Below are 19,453 nucleotides of genomic sequence, written 5' to 3' on the forward strand. Positions count from 1 at the left end.
TCTGTTCTCCAATAATGTTGCTTTTTTAATGATATCTATAAATGGAATCATGCTATGTGTGACCTTCTGGGATGGGCTTTTTTCACTCAGCACAATTCAGTGGAGATTCATCAGGTTGTTGTGTGTATAGACAGTTCAATCCTTTTTATGGGTGAGTACCACTCCCTGATGTGGGTGGACCGTAGGTAACTTAATCATCTATTAAAGGACATCTGGCTTATCTCCAATTTTTGGCAATTATTAGTAAAGCTACTATAACCTTCTGTACAGGGTTTTTGTGTGAACATAAGTTTACATTTATTTGGGATAAATGCACAATAGGACAATTATTGGGTCACATGGTAGTTGTATATTTAGTTGTTTTTTGTTTTTAAACAAACTTCCCAATGGTTTTATAGTACCAGTTTACATCCTGCCTACGATGTATGAGTGAACCAGTTTTTCTGCATCCTCACCAGCATTTGGTGGTGTCATTTTTTATTTTAGCCGTTCCGACAGGTGTGCAATTATATCTCACTGTGGTTTTAATTTGCCTATCTTTAATGACTAATGATGTTGAACATCTTTTCATGTGCTTATTTGCCATCTGTATATTCTCGTCATAGAAATTTCTCTTCATGATTTTTGTCCATTTTCTAATTAGATTGTTTGATTTCTTTTTATGGTTGAGTTTGGAGAGTTTTTTATACATATCAGATACCAGTACTTGGTCAGATTTTGTGGTTTGCAAATATTTTCTCCCAGTTTGTAGCTTGTCTTCATCTTTATAAGAGGTTTTTTTGTTTGTTTGTTTTTGTGGATCATGAGCTTTTAACTTTGGTGAAATCCAACTTATCATTTTTTTTCTTTTATGGATCATGCTTTGGGGTCAAGCTTAAGAACTCTTTGCCCAGCCCTAGATCCCGGAGATTTTCCCCTTACATTTTCCCCCTAAAAGTTTTATAGTTTTACATTTTATAGTTAAGACCATGATCCATTTTGAGTTAATTTTTGTATAAGGCATAAGACTTAGATAGGTTTTTGTTTGTTTGTTTGTTTTTCTTTATGGATGTCCTATTGCTTCAGCACTAGTTATTGAAAAGGTTATCATCTTTCCTCCACTGAACTGCTTTTGCACCTTGGTCAAAAGTCATTTGGGCTTATTTGTGTGGGTCTACTTCTGGGTCCTTTATTCCATCCCATTGCTCTATGTGTCACCTCTCTGTTGATACCACAAAGTCTTGATTTCTCTATAATAAATCTTAAAATCAGGTAGACTGACTCTTCTTACTTATTCTTTTTCAAGACCATTTCAGCTATTCTAGCTCCTTTGCTGTTCCATATAAATTTTAGAATAACCTTTTCTACATCTACAAACATGTTGGGGGATCTTGGTAGGAACTGCAGAGAACTGACATCTTTACTATGGTGAGTCTTCCAATCCATGAACATATATGTTGCTTCATTTATTTAGATATTTTTAAATTTTTTTCATCAGCTTTTTTTTTGTAGTTTTCAGCATACCAATCTCGTACATGTCCTGTTAAATTTACACCTAAGTATTTCATTTTTTGAGTGACTGTAAATGGCGCTGCATTTTAAATTATTGTGCCCACATGTTCATTGCTAGTATACAGAAATACAGTAGATTTTTTTATGTTTATCTTGTACCCTATGACCTTCCTGAAATCGCTTATTACTTCTAGGAGGTTTTTTTTTCTTTAATAGATTCTTTTGGATTTTTCATGTAGATGATGAAGTTAGCTGCAAATACGGACAGTTTATTTCCTCCTTTCCAATCCATACTCCTTTTCTTGTCTTGTTGCATTGGCTAGAACTTCCAGCACGATTTGAATATAAGTGGTGAGAGCTAACATCTTGCCTTATTCCAAATTTTAGGAGAAACCATTCAGTCTTTAACCATTAAGATAATATTACCTGTAGTTTTTTGTAGATGTTCTTTATCAAATTGAATGAATTCCCCTCTATTCCTATGTTTCTGAACATTATACCATGAATGGTTGTTGAATTTTATCAAATGTTTTTCCTGCATTGATGGATTTATCATGTGATTTTTCTTTAGACCATTAACATGGTCAATTATACTAACTGATTTTTAAATGTTGAACCAACCTTGCATTCCTGGAATAAACCCTATTTGGTCATGATGCATAATTGCTTTTATACATTGCTGAATTTTATTTGCTAATGTTTCATTAAAGATTTTCACATTATATTGATGAGGGATGTCGGCCTGTAGTTTTTCTTTTTGGTATTGTCTTTGTCTGGTTTCGATATCAGGGTCATTCTAGCTTCATAAGATAAATTGGAAAGTGTTCCTTCCTCTTCTGCTTACTGGAAAACATTGTATAGAGTTGGTGTTAATTTTTTAAGCATTTGGTAAAATTCTCCAGTGAAACTATCTGGTCTGGGGATTTCTTTTTAGGGTATTTAAAAATTAAAATTCCTCAATAATTATAGTGCTATTCAAATTATCTATTTCATATGGGTGAACTGTAGTAGTTTGCATTTTTTGAGGAACTGGTCCATTTCATTTAGGTTGTCAAATTTATGTGCGTAGAGTTATTCATAGTATTCCCTTACCATCCAATTGTGTACTTGCAAGGTCTATAGTGATATCACATTTCATTTCTAATTTTGGTAATTTCTCTCTTTCCTTCTCTTTCTTTCTCTCTCCCTGTTAGTCTTGCTAAAGTTTTGTCAATGTTGTTGATATTTTCAAAGACTCAGCTCTTTGTTTCATTGCGTCTTCTCTATTCATTTTCTGTTCTCAATTTTACTGATTTCTGCTCTTTATTATTTCCTTCCTCCTGCTTGATTTGGGTTTATTTCGCTCTTCCTTTTTTATTTTGTCAAGATGGAGCTTAGATTATTGATTTGAGGCTCTTCTCTTTGCTAATTATGCATTTAGTACTATAAATTTCTGTCTCAGCACTGCTTTAGGTATGTCACACACATTCTGATATGTTGTATTTTTATTTCAATTCAGTTCAATATATTTAAAAATTTTTCATTTAGACTTTATCATTGACCCACAGATTATTTAGATGTGTATTATTTAGCTTCCAAGTGGCTGGAGATTTTTCTGTTATCTTTCTATTATTGATTTCTTGTTCGATTTTACTGTAATTGGAGAACACATTCTCTTTGATTTAAATTCTAATTTTGCTGAAGTTTATTTTATGTCCCAGAATATGGTCTATTGCGGTGTATATTCTGTGGACACATGAAAAGAATCTGTTCTATAAATGTTGATTTGATCCTGTTGGTTTACGGTGTTGTTGAGTTCTTCTATATCCTTGCTCTGATATTCTGTCTAATTGCTCTATCGATTATTGAGAGAGGGGTGTTGAAGTCTCCAACTATAATTGTAGTCAGTTCCATCACTGTTTGCTTCACATATTTTATAGCTCTGTTGTTTGGTGCATATACATTTAGGATTGCTATATCTTCTTGGTGGCTTGACTCTTTTACTGTTATATAATATTCCTTTCTTACTCTAGTAATTTTCTTTGCTCTGAAGTCTACTTTATCTGATATTAATATAGCTACTCCTATTTTCTTTTGATTAATGTTGGTAGGATATACATTTTGTCTATTCTTTTACTTTCAGCCTGCCTGTATTATTATATTTGAAGTGAGTTTCTTGTAGATAGTGTATGGTCAGGTCATGTTTTTCAAGCCACTCTGTCAATATTAGTCTTTTAATTGGTCTATTTAAACCATTTACATTTAATTTAATTATTGATACATTAAACTTTAAGTCTGCAATTTTAATTTTTGTTTGCTACTTGTTCTTTCTACATCACTTAAAACTACATCAGAAAGTGTTATAATTTTTGCTTCAATTGTCAAATATAATTTGGAAGACTCAAGAAGAGAAAGAAAGGGTCAATTGCATTTACCCATATTGCTGCTTACCATATTTTTTTTCCTTCCTGATGTTCCAAGATTCTTTTTTTTTTTTCTTTAGTATGCAGGCTTCTCACTGTTGTGGCCTATCCCGTTGCGGAGCACAGGCTCCGGACGTGCAGGCTCAGTGGCCATGGCTCACGGGCCCAGCCGCTCTGCGGCATGTGGGATCTTCCCGGACTGGGGCACGAACCCACGTCCCCTGCATCGGCAGGCGGACTCTCAACCACTGTGCCACCAGGGAAGCCCCAAGATTCATTTTTTATTGTTTATTTTCTGTTTAGGAAACTTCTTTTAGCACTCTTTTAGGGTAGGTCTTCTGGCAATAAATTCTCTCAGTTTTTCTTCATCTGAAACTGTCTTGATTTCCCCTTCATTCTTTTGTTTGTTTGTTTGTTTTTTGCGGTACACGGGCCTCTCACTGTTGTGGCCTCTCCCATTGCGGAGCACAGGCTCCGGACACACAGGCTCAGCGGCCATGGCTCACGGGCTCAGCCGCCCCGCGGCAGGTGGGATCTTCCCAGACCGGGGCACGAACTTACGTCCCCTGCATTGGCAGGTGGACTCTCAACAACTGTGCCACCACGGAAGCCCCCCCTTCATTCTTGAAGAATATTTTTGCTGGATATAGGATTCTGAGTTGACTTTTCTTTCCTTTCAGCATTTGAAAAATGTTGTGCCACTTCCTTCTGGCCTCCATGGTTTCCAATGAGAAATTCACTGTCACTTGAATTGTTTCCCCCTTATAGATGAGGTGTCATTTCTCTCTCACTGCTTTTAAGACTTCTGTTTTGTTTTTAGTTTTCAGAAGTTTACCTATTTTTTACCTTGGTGTGGATTTTGTTGAGTTTATTCTCTTTGGAATTTTGCTCAGCTTTACGAATCTGTAGGTTTATGTTATTTGCCAAATTTGGGAAGTTTTCAGCCACTATTTCTTCAAGTATTTTTTCAGTTTCACTTCCTCTCTTATCTCCTTCCAGGAGTCCAACGACATAAACATGAGATCTTTTGTTACAATCTCACAGGTCCCTGAGGCTGTGTTTACTTATTTATCTTGTGTCTATTTTCTCTTGGTTATTCAGCTTAGGTAACTTCTATTGTCCTATATTCCGGTTCAGTGATTCTTTCCTCTGTCCCCTCCGGCCTTCAGTAAAGCACATCCATTGAATTTTTCTTTTAAATTTCAGTTATCATATATTTCAGTCTAAAATTTCTATTTGGTTCTTCTCTATGCTTCTGTTTCTTTGCTGACACACTCTATTTTTTTCATTTGTTTCAAGTGTGTTTATAGCTGTTTCTTGGAGCATTTTTATGATGCCTGCTTTAAAATCTTTGTCAGATAATTTCAACATCTCTGTCATCTTGGCGTTGGCTTCTATTGATTGCCTTTTTTCATTCAGTTTGAGATCTTCCTAGCTCTTGTTATAAGTGAATTTCTACAGAAACTTGGGCATTTGGGGTATTATGTTATGAGACTGGATCTCATTTAAACCTTCTGTTTCAGCTGGCTTCCTCTGACACTACTCCAGCAGAGAAAGGGGGTTGGTTGGGAAATCCAGCTCCCCATCAGGCTCCCACTGATACCTCCATGGCTGGGAGGTACAGGAGTGCCTTGTTACTGCTCCCAGTGTGGTCTCTCCACTATCATGACAAGGACTGGGGTGAGGTCTTGTCACCACCCAGTGGGGAATGAAAATCCTGGCTCCCTACCTGGCCTTCTCTGACACCACTCCCGTGGGGGACTTGGGACGCTTCATTGCAGTCTGGTGAAGGGGGAAGTCTAATCTCCCCACTGGATCTTTGCTGGTGGGGGTGGAGCCACAATCTTTTCTATGGTGTTTAGTTAGAGTAGAGAGTTTTTGCCTAAAAGTGTCTGTTCTGCTAGGCTGCCCCTTTCCTGCTTCTTTAGCTAGAGAGACCAGGTTTCTGTTGGGGCATTTTTTTGCCTGCCCATTGGCATTTCCTCATTTCTGGCTTCTTCAGCTCCAACTCTGGGCTATATGAGGCAAAAAGAAAACTCACCAGGAACTCACTGCTATGCTGTTTCTTGGGTCCCCAGGTCCCAAGAAGCAGGTCTGTCTTCTCTCTATCTTTTAGAATTTTCTTATGCTTATTTTGTATAGAATGTCTAGGGTTCTCAGTTGCACCTAGGGACAAGTACCTTTACTCCACCATCCCGGAAGCAGGAGCCCACCTGAAGCCCTCTGAACGTGTGCTTTCCAGCTCCCTGGAGTTTTCCAGAATCATCTATATCGTCTTAACACAGCTAAACAAATCAGATTTTCTAAGATGCCTGTCATTTCCCATGGGCTCCCAGCTTTCTACCTGACCCAGGTGAATGCCTACCTGTCCAGTCAAGGACCCGTAGGACTCCGGGCTTTTAGGAGGCCTTTTCCTTTCAAAGCTGTAGGTGGTAATGGGTGACCTGGAGCAGAGCCCCAAAGATGCCGATTTGTTAAAACTAGAAATCCTGCTGGGCATCTCTTTCAGGGTCTCTAGGTCTAACCTTCTGAGGTCTCTTCAGGGGAATACAGGGATCTGGGCTGTGTCGCTAATCAAAAATGACTTAAGCCAGGGCATGAAAGTTCATAACTTTGCCTCATTCCCCACCACAGCTGGTTCCTCTTGCCTGGGCTGTGCATTACCTTTCACAAAAGGCTCTCAAGTCTGTACCTTATTTCCTTCCCTCCCCAGCTCTGGGAGGCAGGAAGCTCCCACCACCCTTTATGTGTAAAGTGCCTGGCTTCTAGAGGTCAGTGAGCTAACCAAGGCCACTCAGTTCCACACTGGTAGAGCTAGAATCACACCCAGGTCTTGTCACTCTGGCACCAAGGTCATTTTCGAGGCCTCAAATCATCTCCGTGTTTTTTATCTAGGTCAAAATGGTTCTCAAAGTGTGGTCCACATGCCCGTGAGGGTTCCCAAGACGCTTACACGGGGGGCTGAGAGATCAAAACCATCTTCCTAATAACATTTAGATGTTATTTACCACCTTCACCTGTTGATATTTGCACTGCTGGTGCAAAAACTGCTGGTGCCCTAGCATGAATCAGGGAGTGGCACCAAACTGTACTAGTCGTCATCCTATTCTTCATCACCACACGCGGGCGGTAAAAAATGCCAGCTTCACTAAGGAATGTCCCGGATGAAGCAGTAAAAATGACTAATTTTATTAACTCTCAACATGGGAACATGGAATGGGAAATATATGCATCAAGCATTCTGCTGTAACCCAAGTATGATGGGTGTTGGAGGAGAGGTTCTCCTATGAGCATTTGAGTTGTGAGCTGAACTTGCCTCTGTTTTCACCAAACCCATTTTTACATAAAAGAACAACTGACAGACACACAATAGTTATTCAGACTTGGGTATCTGGCAGACATTTTCTCAAAAATGAACAGAGTGAGCCTATCATTTCAAGGAAAACAAATGACAGTATTTGTTGCCAATGATAAGATTTGAGCTTCCAAAGTGAAAATTAGAATTTTGGAAGACTTGTATGTGCCATCATGAACTTGACAGCTTCCCCAATACTTAGAGACGTTTCTGATGAGGTCAGTGCTAAGATAACAAATGTGACATTTTATGATATTGTATAGTGAAATACACAAACATTTAAAAGATCTGCATAACTCAATGAGCCAATATTTTCTAAATGACCAGTGCAGGATGTCGCAAAACCATGCATAGGTAAAAAAATTCATCAAAGCGAAAGAAAAAAAATGGATTATAAGGTACAATATGAAAAGTTCATTGCCATGGCTTCAGATTCTTCATTGCAACTAATTTTAAAAATGCTGTCTGCTCTGGGCTGAATTGTGTCCCTCCCAAAATTCATATCTTGAAGTCTTAACCTCCCAGTACCTCAGAATGTGACTGTATTTGGAGATAGGGCCTTTTAAAGAGGCAATTAAGTTAAAATGAGGACATTAAATGGGCCCTAATCCAAAATGACTACTGTCCTTATAAGAAGAGGGAATTTGGACACACAGAGAGATACCAGGGATGTGCACACAAGAGGAAGGACCCTGTGAGGATATAGTGAGAAAACAGCCATCTGCAAGCCAAGGATAGAGGCCAGCAAGCCTTGATCTTGGGCTTCTAACTGCCACAACTATGACAAAATACATTTCTGTTGTTGAAGTCATTCAGTCTGTGGTATTTTGTTATGGCAGCCCTGTAACTGAGCAGGACCCTGTGGGGCCTTCTTGCGGACAGACTCCCCCCACCAGGTCCCCCCACCTCTTGTTTATAAAAAAGTTTTAGCTTCTTAGGCCTTCCCCGAGTTCCAAAGAGCAAATTTAATCAGAGAAGTGAGAAAATGCAGAAACAAAGGAAAACAGTCAAGCAAGACAAAATAATAACAGCTTAGCCATAAAACAAAGTCAAGGACCTTTAGTTCTTCTTCAAGGGCTCTAGGTAATCTCTTGAGCCATATCCTTGAGTTGTTTTGTGGATACTAAAATCCCCTCCAGGTAGAAGAAGCTAACTGCATGCTGACCACCAGCATGTAGACCCCAGACCGGTTGAAACCAGAAGGATGATGATGTTAACTCCTGAAAAGCCACCCTATTACCTCACTACCAACCAATCAGAAGAATGTCCACAAGCTGATCAAGTACCCTACAACCCTCACCCCTAATGTTGCCTTTCAAAACCCTTCCCCAAGAGCCATAGAGGAGTTCAGGTCTTTTGAACACGAGCTTCCCATTCTCCTTGTTTGGCCCCATATTGGGTGCTTTGCAATAAGTGCTATACTTGCCTTTACCACAACCTGGTGTCAACAGATTGGCTTTACTGTGCACGGATGAGTGGGCCCAAATTTGGTTGAATAACAGCCCTAGCAAACGAATACGCCATCACTTGTTGAGTTTGGGTGTAGTATCAAAGAAGGATATCTACAATTATCTGAACGGCTATTAGAATCCTCCTCCCTTTCCCACAACATATCTCTGTGAGGCTGGAATTTCTTCAAACACAGTAAGCCAAACATCATATGGCAACAGATTGAATGCTGAAGCAGATGAGAATCCAGCTGTCTTCAGTTAAGTCATTAAAAAGACTTGCAAAAACATAAAACAACACTACTTTCCTAGTTGTTTTTTTTTTGGAAAATATAGTTATTTTTCATAAAGTATGTTACCATAATGGATTTATTATTGTTATTTTTAAAAGAATTAACATACAAGTATTATTACAATCTCAGTTTTGACTTCGAATATGGTAAATATGAAGAGATAATATTCACATAAGCACAACTCTTTGGGGTCCTCAATCATTTTTAAGAATGTAAAGCGTCCGGAGACAGAAAGTTGGAGAATGGCTGATTGAGGTCAGAATTTCCCCAACCCGGGTCAATCAAATATGACTGTCAAGATGATTACTATCTGTCCTTTAATCAATCTCATTTTCTCTTAATAGCTTGCCTCATTAAAACTTAAACACATCTATTTTAAAAGGAAAACCAGTGCCACTCACCACAAATAAAAGATGACCACAACAGAAAAATTATAACAGGATGTCCTGATGTTTAGTGGATTCTATTGCCTGCCTGAGGCCCTGAGCCCAAAGGTGGCTTGCTCTCTGCCTAGAGTCTAGCCAGTGTTCAGGCAGGGAGGGGGCCATAATTAAAGACACACTAGTTCCAGACAGAACCTTTAGCCTTGAGGTGACCTGGAAGACTGAAAGAGAACTGGAAACAGATGAGTTTTCTCACCAGGTGATGGGCTGTTATTTCATACCACCTAGTATCCTCTTAGGTACCATCAGGGGTATACCATCCACAGTTAGGGATACTCAGATTTAATGGCACTGAGGCTAAAGGGGGAGGGACAGTGATTCCCTTCACAAACAGTGCTTCTGCCTCCTTGAAGGCGGGCAGGGGAGAGGGTTCTACTTTTGCTCCCAAGCCCAAGACAATGACCCTGGCAGCTGAGCTTGAGGGATGAGAAACGGCGCATTCCAGCTCAGGCAAGCCCACGAGACGTTCTGTGTAGCAGCCCTCCTCCAAAGCCAGATCAGTTCATGGCCTGTGGACACCTCAGCTCAAGCTTGTGTGTGCTCCACTCTGGATTCTACCCCCTCCCAAATCTGCTTTAACCTCGCGTGTTCCTTTTCTAGGTGATGGCGCCATGGCCAAGAATGTTCCCAGCAACACTGATGGCAACAGCTGCTCTGGAAACCACCCCCATGTTCACCAGAAGGAGAACAGATCAACGAGAGTGCAATATCTTCATGCCTCGGAATACTATACAGCCATACAAATGCACCAGCTCCAGCTGCAGCAACCACGTGGATGAATCAGAGAAACAGAATGTTGCCGGAAAGAAGCAAGACTCAAAAGGTTACATACTGCGCAATGACATTTTAAAGAACTAAAGCAAAAGCAAAACTAAACAATAGATGGTGTAAGCATACACACACGAGATAGAAATGTTTTTTTAAAAGAAGCATATGGGAATTCTCTGTACTTTCTATTCAGTTTTTCTGTGAACCTAAAATTGCTCTAAAAAATACAGTCTATAGAAAAAAAAAAAAAAGCAAGGAAATGATAAACACAGGATGGTCACTTCCTCTGAAAGAGGCAGGGGGTTGGGATGGGGACACTCACACAGGAATATGCAAGTTATTGGTGACATTCTAAGTCCACGATATACATTGTATTATTAAACTAACATATATGCTACATAATTTCCTTTGTATGTATCAAATATAATAGTAAAAAAACAAAATAAAGGAAAAAATGTACATCCTCTTACCCAGTCATTTTGCTTAAGAACTTATTCTAACGGAAGGAATTAGAAATGCAAACGATGTTTGAGCCATATCGATGTTGATCACGGTGTTTTTCTTTTTAATCATGGCAATAATCTGGACACAATCTAAATTTCTAATCTAAGAGATTAGTTACGTAAATTACTGAGAAGCCACAGGACAGAATATTATGTATCTATCAATAATCATGTTTTCAAATAATTTTTAATAACCCAGGAAAATAATAACCTGAGGTGAAAAATTCAGAGTAGATAAGATCTCAATTTCTATGACCTACAACAAGAAATGTATTGTTTATAGCCTAGAAAAAAAAAAGATATAGTAATTTTGAAAGACATAGTGTTCCCCAAATGTCAACACTGTGGGGTGAAAGTTTCGGTTCTTCTATAAAGTGTTTGTATTTCCCTGTTTTCTATAGTAAACATATATGTAGGAAAACATGCTTGCACATGGTACATCAGTCAGGAAGATGGGTTTGCCCATCCCCCATCACTCTCACAGCCCCCTCCCCTCAAATGATTATCCCATCATCCAGAGGCTGGACCTTAGTCTGAGAAGCCTCCATGAGCCTGACTCGATCAGGGGGCAGAGGAGGGAGGGAAGGAGGCCTCTCCCCTCCCCTCCCTCCCACCCTTCAGTCTCCCCACTGAAGACCAAAGACCCTCTCAGTGTGCCCCTTGCCCACCTCGGTCCGACCTCTCCTTCCCTGGGCCCACCCTACCCAGTCCCTCTGTCCAGGGTTACCTATGGGGAACAGAGGAAGGGTCTGGGTCCCCGGGCTTTGCCTGGCTCCGCCCCAGCCACCAGCCAATACACCCCTACACGGGGGCACGGCGGGGTCACACCTGGGACAGCTCCGCTCCTGGCCCCAACTTGGGGCCTGCCAGGGATCCTCCCTTCTGACACCACTTTCCCATCACTTCCCCTCTCTAGAGATAGAAAGCAGCCCCCAAAGTCCCCTCACCACATGTGCATCTTCTCCCTCCATGAAGCCATGTGCCTATGAAATTGATAAAAGATGGCCTCTGGGCCTCACTGCTCCACTTTACAAATGGGGAAGCGGCGGCTCTCAGAGGGAAGACTGTGTACCTCAGGGCGCACGGCTGAAGGTGGCCAAGCCAGGATTTGAACTCAGGTTGCGTGGCTCTCAAAGCCGGCAGATTCTGCTGCCCCACGTGCCAGACCTGTTGCCCCCACCAGCGAGCGCTGTGCACTTGTGCGATGTCCTCTATGAGTCAAGAGTAAACCGAGGCTCAGTTCTGCTCTGCCATCTGCCACACCTCGACTCCGAGGCAGGGATGTTGACTTGCTGTGCAGAGAGGGTGCACTCCCGCACTCGGAACTGAGCAGCGAGCTTCCCTGGCTGGAGGTCGGGGAGGGGAGAGGGGCTTGGGGCAGAGTAGGGGGCAGAGGGGCCGGGGCAGGCACAGTCCTTGACAGGTGGTGGGGGAGAGCTATGGGCTATGAGTCAGCATCCCTGGGCCAAAGCCGACTGCCGCTGAGGCTGGGTGGCCTTGGGCAAGTCCTTTCCCCTCCACTGAGCCTCAGCTGCCCCACTACAAGGGGTTGGAACATTTGATCCTTTACAGGCCTGACAAGGTCATATTCTACGGCTGCAGGTCTGGGGGGGCTGCCTCCACATTCCTGGCCCTTTGGGGTCGACGACAGCCGGTGGGGAGGAGAGAGGATCCTTAGAGAGAGGAACCGGCTGGCCCAAGGTGACACCATTCCTAACAGCAATAACATCAACAGCAGTGATAATAATGCTTCCCTACTCATAAGATGCACACAGCTTGTTTCTCCCAAAGCACTCCCACGCCCATTATTTCATTCACAGTCCCCATTTTACAGATGATGAAACAGGATTAGAGAGGGAGAGGGAACAGCCTAAAGCCACACAGCTGCCCTGTGGCAGGGAGGACAGATCCTTATTCCCATGCATCTGTTCCATGAAACGTCTGAGTTTTAGTCCCCAGGGAGCTGTAGGCATGAACTTTCCAGATACCTCTCCAGGGAAGCCCCTTGTAAGGCCAAGTCCAAAAGTGGGAAGGACTCTCCACCCAGGAAATTCCTCGATTTAGGCATTTCCTGAACCTGTTTCCTGTGTTACAAAAATAACCACTGGGAATCCCAGGTGGAGGGTTTGCCCAACGCCCTCCACATGCGTTATGCTCACTTCCAAGGCAGGTGGGAAGAGCAATGGGGGAGGAGTCCAGTCCCAGCACTTCCCGCTTAGCCACGTGCCTTGGGATGAGTCCCTCTCTGCAAAGTGTTGGGGGTGGACAGGGTGGCTCCCAGGGTCCTCACCATTCTGAGCACTGTCCCCGTCATTCCTGGAGGCATGTCTGTCATTTCTCATTCATCTTTTGTCAGCCAGGAGCGGCCATGAATGCTGGATGGCCAGAACCCTGCTGGCTAAGCTCACTGCTTGTACCGTAGTATCTGGTACTCAGTAGGACCATGTTACCACTTGCAGACTGATTGGTGGGGTTCTAAGGAGCAAATCCCGAGGACAGCTATTTTGTATCATACAGAGGGTCCCGGGAAAAGGCCCCTCGAGGCCGTCACTCATCGAGCGCTTAATATGTGTCAGGGTCTACTCTCCAAACTTTATTTTTATATTTTAACATCTTTATTGGAGTATAAGCAATTATAATTGCTTCCAAACTCTAAATAATCCTACTTAATCCTCACAGTGACGGCTAAGAGTGCAGAGATGCTACTGTTGCCCCACCCATAATCCCACAGATCTAACCACTGTGGTGTCATTTCCGCCACAGATTCTGCATCTCTTTGCCAGAGGACCTTCTCTGGTGGGCAGAGAATCCACAAATTCTAGAGAAGTAAAGCCACTCCCCCAGCCCTGGCAGCCCTTGGCCAATGACTGATGGGAGCTGGGAGTTGGTATATAAATACCCCAGCTCCCTTGCTCCTTGGGTGGGAAAACCATGAGCTGTGGGCTCTATGCTAGCTCTCAGAGTCCCCCCAGAGCAACTGAGCCTCAGTTGCCTATACTGATAATTAACTTGCTTGAAAACACCCCCTGCCCGTTCCTGTCTCACTTTCCTGTTCCCCTACTTGCATTCCTGTGCCTCCCAAATAAATTATTTACACTTGAATCACTGTCTCATGGTCTGCTTCTGGGAGAACCCAGGCTGAGATGAAAGGCACTGATATTATTCCCATGTCGATAGGAAAGAAGCTGACACTCAGAGAGGGGTAACTTTCCCAGAGTGACGTGGAAAGCTCAGATCTGAACCCAGGTCTGAGATGTTCTGTTTTAATCATCACACATTCCAGGAAGAAAGAACTAACAGTGTGACTGAAAGTCTAGTGAGAGAATGGCCATGGAAGAACATTCACTCACTCACTCACTCAATCATTCAAAGACTCTTTATTGAAATCAACTGCTTGTCAAGTCCTAAACTGGGTGCTGAGGGTACACTGGTTAAATGCACCAGCTCTAGAATCTTGGGGACCTGGGCTCAAATCCAGGGTCCAACCATGTGCCAGCTGTGTGACACGGGCAAGTGATTCAACTTCTCCTGACCTCTGGTTTGTCATCTGTCAATGGAGGATCATGGTGGTGGCTACCACACAGGCTGCTAGGAGAGTAAACAGGCTCACATGTATAAATAAGTGCTCAATATGCATCAGCTATAAGATGATGGTAAAATCAGTGCTGAAAACTGGGACGTGATAGGTGGCAGCAATACTATTGTTTTTAGCATGTCTTATCACTTAGGCCAGTCTGTGGTTAAAATAAATAACTATGAGTTCCAGAGGAGTTGAAAATTTGTACTTCCCCCTACTTTCCCTTCCTTTCTCCCTCCTTCCCTCCCCTTCCTTCCTTTCTTTTCCCCACCCACACGAAACCCCTGCCCTCTGCTCCTTGCCAGCCTCTGTGCTAGGCATGGGGACACAGAGATGACAAGACTCTCTCCCCAGGTAGCTCTCAGGGCCCGGGAGGGATTGAGGAGGTAGACAAGGGAACCACATAGCTCAATGTGGCGAACAAAGGCCCACACAATGGCAGGGGAGCACGAGGAGGAGCACTTGACCCTGCTCATTGATGCTGAAATTGAGGGGAGTCAGAAAGGTTAAGTCACCTGCTCAAGGCCACAAAGCAAATAAATGGTTGTTCTGACTCCAAATTTCATATGATTTCTGGTATCCTGCCATGTGGTCACATTCTGTTAAGAGCCCCAAGGAAATCATAATAACAATGACTTCCACTGCAAGATAGGTCTTGGGGACTCAGCCCAAGGGAATCTTTTGTGGCTGACTAGCCACAGAGAACAGAGCCTCTGAAGTCTCAACAGTATGAGCAACCGAAGAGTTGAGAACAATATGAAAGCAATAAATATTTATTTCAAAGGGAAGCTGATAAGACATATTTTTCTAAGAATTAGAAACTGAGCAAATAGTGGAAATGTGACAAGACACTTTACTGAAGAATAAGTTGGAACTTAGGGCATTTTATCTTGCTGCAGATGACTGTTTTTCTTTTCAGTCATCTCAAGATTAATTCAACCACATAACAATATCTTTATTTTTTCCTCTTTAACACAGAAATAAATTAGATCCTAATTCTATAAATCAGATTTTTGTTTTGTTTGTTTTCAGAAAGCACATTTTTCTCTGATTTTTTCTTTTCTTTTCTTTTCTTTTTTTAAGACCTGGAGCAATCTGAGATACAGCTCTCTTAACTTTTGGGGTTAAAAACTTCTCCCTTCCAGAAGGAGACATTCGAAATGCTCCAGTGAAAGTCAACCAGAACCCAGGTTTTCATACACAGAAATTCATTTTATAGAAACCTTGTCAAGACAATTCCAGGAACCCAGGCTGCCTGGGCACCAACATCACACACTCTTCTGATTATGGTGAAGATCAGTGTCACCCCAAACTCTACCGAATGAGCTGCAGAAGAGTTTTAAATAGTAGGAAATCCATGCCGGCTGAGGTCATGGTGAAAAGGAAGGGGAAACATTCACAGTTGCTCTGGGAGAGAAGGAAGCTGCTAGGCAGAGCGGCCAAGACCTGATGCAGAGCAGAGCATAAACTCCAATCAGGCCAGGCTGCTGGCAGGATATGACTCAGCCCGCTGCTCTGCTGGCTGAAAGGGCTGGCTGAAAGGGCAGTCTGGCTTTTCTCGACCCAGGTCAAGCAAGTTTAAGGCTCACACAGGCCTGAGGTTGGTGGGAACGCCTGTGGACCCTTTCTGCCCCCTCCACTCTCATTTATGGCTATTTCCCTCTGGCCTGAGCCAGACAGCATAGCGGTTCACCTGGCAGACTCCAGCCAGAGGCAGCCAACATGCAAAGTCACCGGAATGACTATGCAAATATTTTCTATCCCCTCCCCCACCAACACAGGGCCTCCCAAGCTGAGCTCGAGTCCTAATTAGCTCACAGGACAGTGAGTTGAGTACCTGATGGAAGAACAATTAGTGAATTCAGTGGGGAAAGAGGAAAGACACAGCCCCTGGAGAAGCAGGTAGTGCTGTTTTTAGGACCAGGCAAGGCAAAGGTGAATGGATGCCCACATACTGCAGCACAGTGACGATGGGGCAAGAGTGCCAGCCTCAGCAACTCAGATCCAAGCTAGGACCTGTGATCACCGTGGCTGCTATCTGCAAAGTATGATCCTCTGCACCACGTCCTTTCCCTTTAATACTCAGTTACCACATGCATCCTCCACAGGCCCAGCTTTGCATTACGAAGAAGTTCTGAAGTTTCGTATAAAGAAATATTCCCCCTAAAACGTGCTTCTAGTTTATGCGAACTTATATTTAGAAATAGATTTTTCTTTCCTTTTATGAGAAATCGACTTCAAACTTCTAGCCCACCAACCGGACATAACTGCTCACAATGACGTTTCATTTGACAAAGAATAAAATATATCATAGTTACCTGTTTCGCTGTCTCTGGTTCCAAAAGCTAAGTAAGGAGCCGGCAGGCCATAGAGGGGGAGGTCTGAGGGCTGGTGCAGAGGGCCGGGGCTGCGCGTGTCCTAGCCATGCGGTCACAGGCACGGCTCAGTTTCACCACCTGTACAGTGTGGAGGCCGGCCTCTGCCTGGGCTGCAGGAAGCAGGGCATAAGGTCTGGCTGGGCCGGTTCTCTAGGGCCCTCAGCAAATGGAAGTGAAGGAACATTAGCCTTGCTTTTGAACAATGTCAAAAAGTTGCATAAGGAGGGTAGCCGTGCTTATCGTGGGGCACGGTTCTGGTTTTCTGGAGCAATCTTGTGCAGCGTTGCTGCAGCCCGAGAGGGAACACCCTTCCCACGGCCTCCGCCTCGTCTCAGCTGGGTGGTGACTCAGTGCTGCAAGGGGCGTGGGCGGGAAACCACTTAGGCATCACCATGGAATCTGACAGATTTGCCCCCGTGGAGCTGCTCTGTAAAGCAGAGGGGAAGAGGGGCCCTGCTCCCTCCCGCAAGGTGAGTGGGGCGTGAGGGAGCAGTTTTCATCAGCCGAACCCCCTCCCTGCCAGCGCGGCTGGACGCAGAGGACCTAAAGCACGCGGTGGCACAGGCTTCCGGGGTCGGGGGGGCGAGTCCCACCTGTGGGGACTCCTCCCCCCTGCAACGGGTTCGAACACCCCTCCGACACTTCACGTCAGGAAGGCAACACAGAAGCCTTCCGAGCACCACGCCTGTGTGCTGGGCCCCCTACCAAGCCCTCTGCGTGCTTTGCTTCAGCCCATCCTCACAACGGCCGATTCTCATGCCCATTCTACAAACAAAGAGGCTGAGGCTGAAAGCACGTCACACTGCTGCCCCGAGGCAGAGCTCGGATTCCAACGAGATATTCCCAGTGCCCTGAAAAGCTTCGGGAGACCCCCAAACAGGTGTCTGTGGGCACATGAGGAGCAGGAGAATGTTCCCGAAATGCAACTGTCGGGGCCACAACAGCTCAGGCTGGAGGCGCTCATTTTAGGCAGCTGTCATTTTTTAAGGAATTTTTCTGCGCTGTCGCGTGTACTCTTCACGACCGTTCTCTGCAGCACGTGCTAATATTTCTATTTCACAGGTAAGGAGGTGGATTTTTTTTTTTGCGGTACGCGGGCCTCTCCCGTTGCGGAGCACAGGCTCCGGACGCGCAGGCCCAGAGGCCATGGCTCACGGGCCCAGCCGCTCCGCGGCACGTGGGATCCTCCCGGACCGGGGCACGAACCCGTGTCCCCTGCATCGGCAGGCGGACTCTCAACCACTGCGCCACCAGGGAAGCCCGCGGAGGTGGCTTTTGAGTTGCTTCCCAAGGGCACCCAGCCATTCACTGTCTTGACCACCCCCCCCCCGTGACCCCTGGCCTCCAGCTCCTCATCTGTGCAATGGGGACTTGAAATCACACCCTCCAATACGTCAGGGTTAAATGAGGGAACAGAAGGGAAACGCTTTAGAAACTGCAAAATGCCACCCGAATACCAAGGAGTATTATTATTTACTAAAATAGCTGAGTGGGGAGAGTGCAAGTGAGGCTGAGAATGACAGGGCTCTGGATGCGATCCTAGATCCGGCAGAGCGCTTAAGTGGCACTCTTCCCTGGACTGGAAGCTCCCGAGAGCAGGGATCGCATCTGCTTCGCCTCGGTTCCCGGCTCTGGGGATGGCCCAGAAAGAGCCCTTGAAAAATCTTGGCTGAACTATTCAGGATTAATTCAGGACAGGAGGAGAGGGTAGAGGGGAAGAAAACTACATTCAAGGGCTGGAGGTGGCCTTAGGGTGATCAGAAGATTGATCTTCCAGATGGGGACACTTTTGAGAATAAAAAGGACATTTTTAATAGTCATGAGAAGCCAGGGCTGTTCTAGGCCAACCAGGACATATGGTCACCCTGTTTGCTGATCATTTTATCTGATCCCCACGTTGCGAGGGAAACTGAGTCCCAGCAGGAGGCACGGAGCCAGGCGCAACCCAAGGCTCCCTGTGCCCTCACAGGCCTACTCTCAAAAGAGCCAGAGCAGCAGCTACGAGTGGGTGGAGCTTGCTTTGGAGGGCCTGCCGCTCTCTGGAAGGAACTGGGTGTTCTCCACATAGGCCAAAGTTTCTGCTGGGTAAATATCAACACTTCTGGTCCGGTTATTAAGGGCCTGAGGAGTTGCTAAGCGGCCATGTGACCTCATGAGGGCTACTGTTCAGCGTTCAATAAGCCTCCTTGAGTGACATTCCTCAACTCCCAAACGCCAGGGGCCCCTGGGGTTCTGGGAAAAGACATGAGAGATTATAACGAGCAGCAGCAACTGAGAGAAACATGGTTGCTTTCTGGGCTAAGGGGTGGAGGGGCTGCAGCCTTTCAGAGCAGAGCACGGGAAGTTTGGGTACCCAGTGAGAGCCATCAGCAGCTGATACTAGCAGCAGAAACACCCCAGGAATAGAGAACTAGCCCATGAACAGTGCCTGAGACATCATCTCAGTTTGTTTCCAAAGCAGCCATATGGGCAGGGAGGTTGTAATGATCACCCCAGTTCAAAATATAGGAAGCTGAGGTCCAGCGAGAAGCAGCAGCTGCCCAAAGCCTCCCCAGATGTTTGCCCGGTGTGGGGAACAGAACAGCAGCCACCCAAAGACACCCAGGTTCTGATCCCCGAGCCTGTGACTATGTCAGGTTATGCGGCAAACGGGAGTGAAGGTTGCAGACGGCATCAAGGTTGCTCATCAGCTGACCTGAAGATGGCGGAAGGGCCCGTGAGAAACACGGCAGCCTTTGGAAGCTGGGAAAGGCAGGGAATCGGATGTTCCACAGGAGCCTCCAGAAGGGGACAGA

At 44.6% G+C, this 19,453-nt stretch overlaps 1 protein-coding gene across 12 annotated transcripts in view; it reads right to left on the minus strand.

Moving 5' to 3' along the window:
* Positions 1-19,453, minus strand: part of ATP2B2 (ATPase plasma membrane Ca2+ transporting 2) — a 351,715-nt gene that overhangs the window by 192,321 nt on the left and 139,941 nt on the right. For 4 of the 12 annotated variants that reach the window (XM_067755446.1, XM_067755442.1, XM_067755455.1 and 1 more), the window contains exon 1: positions 16,599-16,939. The exons of 3 other annotated variants lie outside the window; for them this stretch is intronic. The gene's annotated coding sequence lies outside the window, so the exon portion shown is untranslated. Of the gene's footprint in view, positions 1-16,598; positions 16,941-19,453 lie in introns of those variants that run through there. 5 more of the 12 variants (XM_067755451.1, XM_067755450.1, XM_067755456.1 and 2 more) reach the window with 3 other exon arrangements.

This window comes from Pseudorca crassidens, chromosome 10, assembly GCF_039906515.1.
Source record: "Pseudorca crassidens isolate mPseCra1 chromosome 10, mPseCra1.hap1, whole genome shotgun sequence".
Taxonomy (NCBI): domain Eukaryota; kingdom Metazoa; phylum Chordata; class Mammalia; order Artiodactyla; family Delphinidae; genus Pseudorca; species Pseudorca crassidens.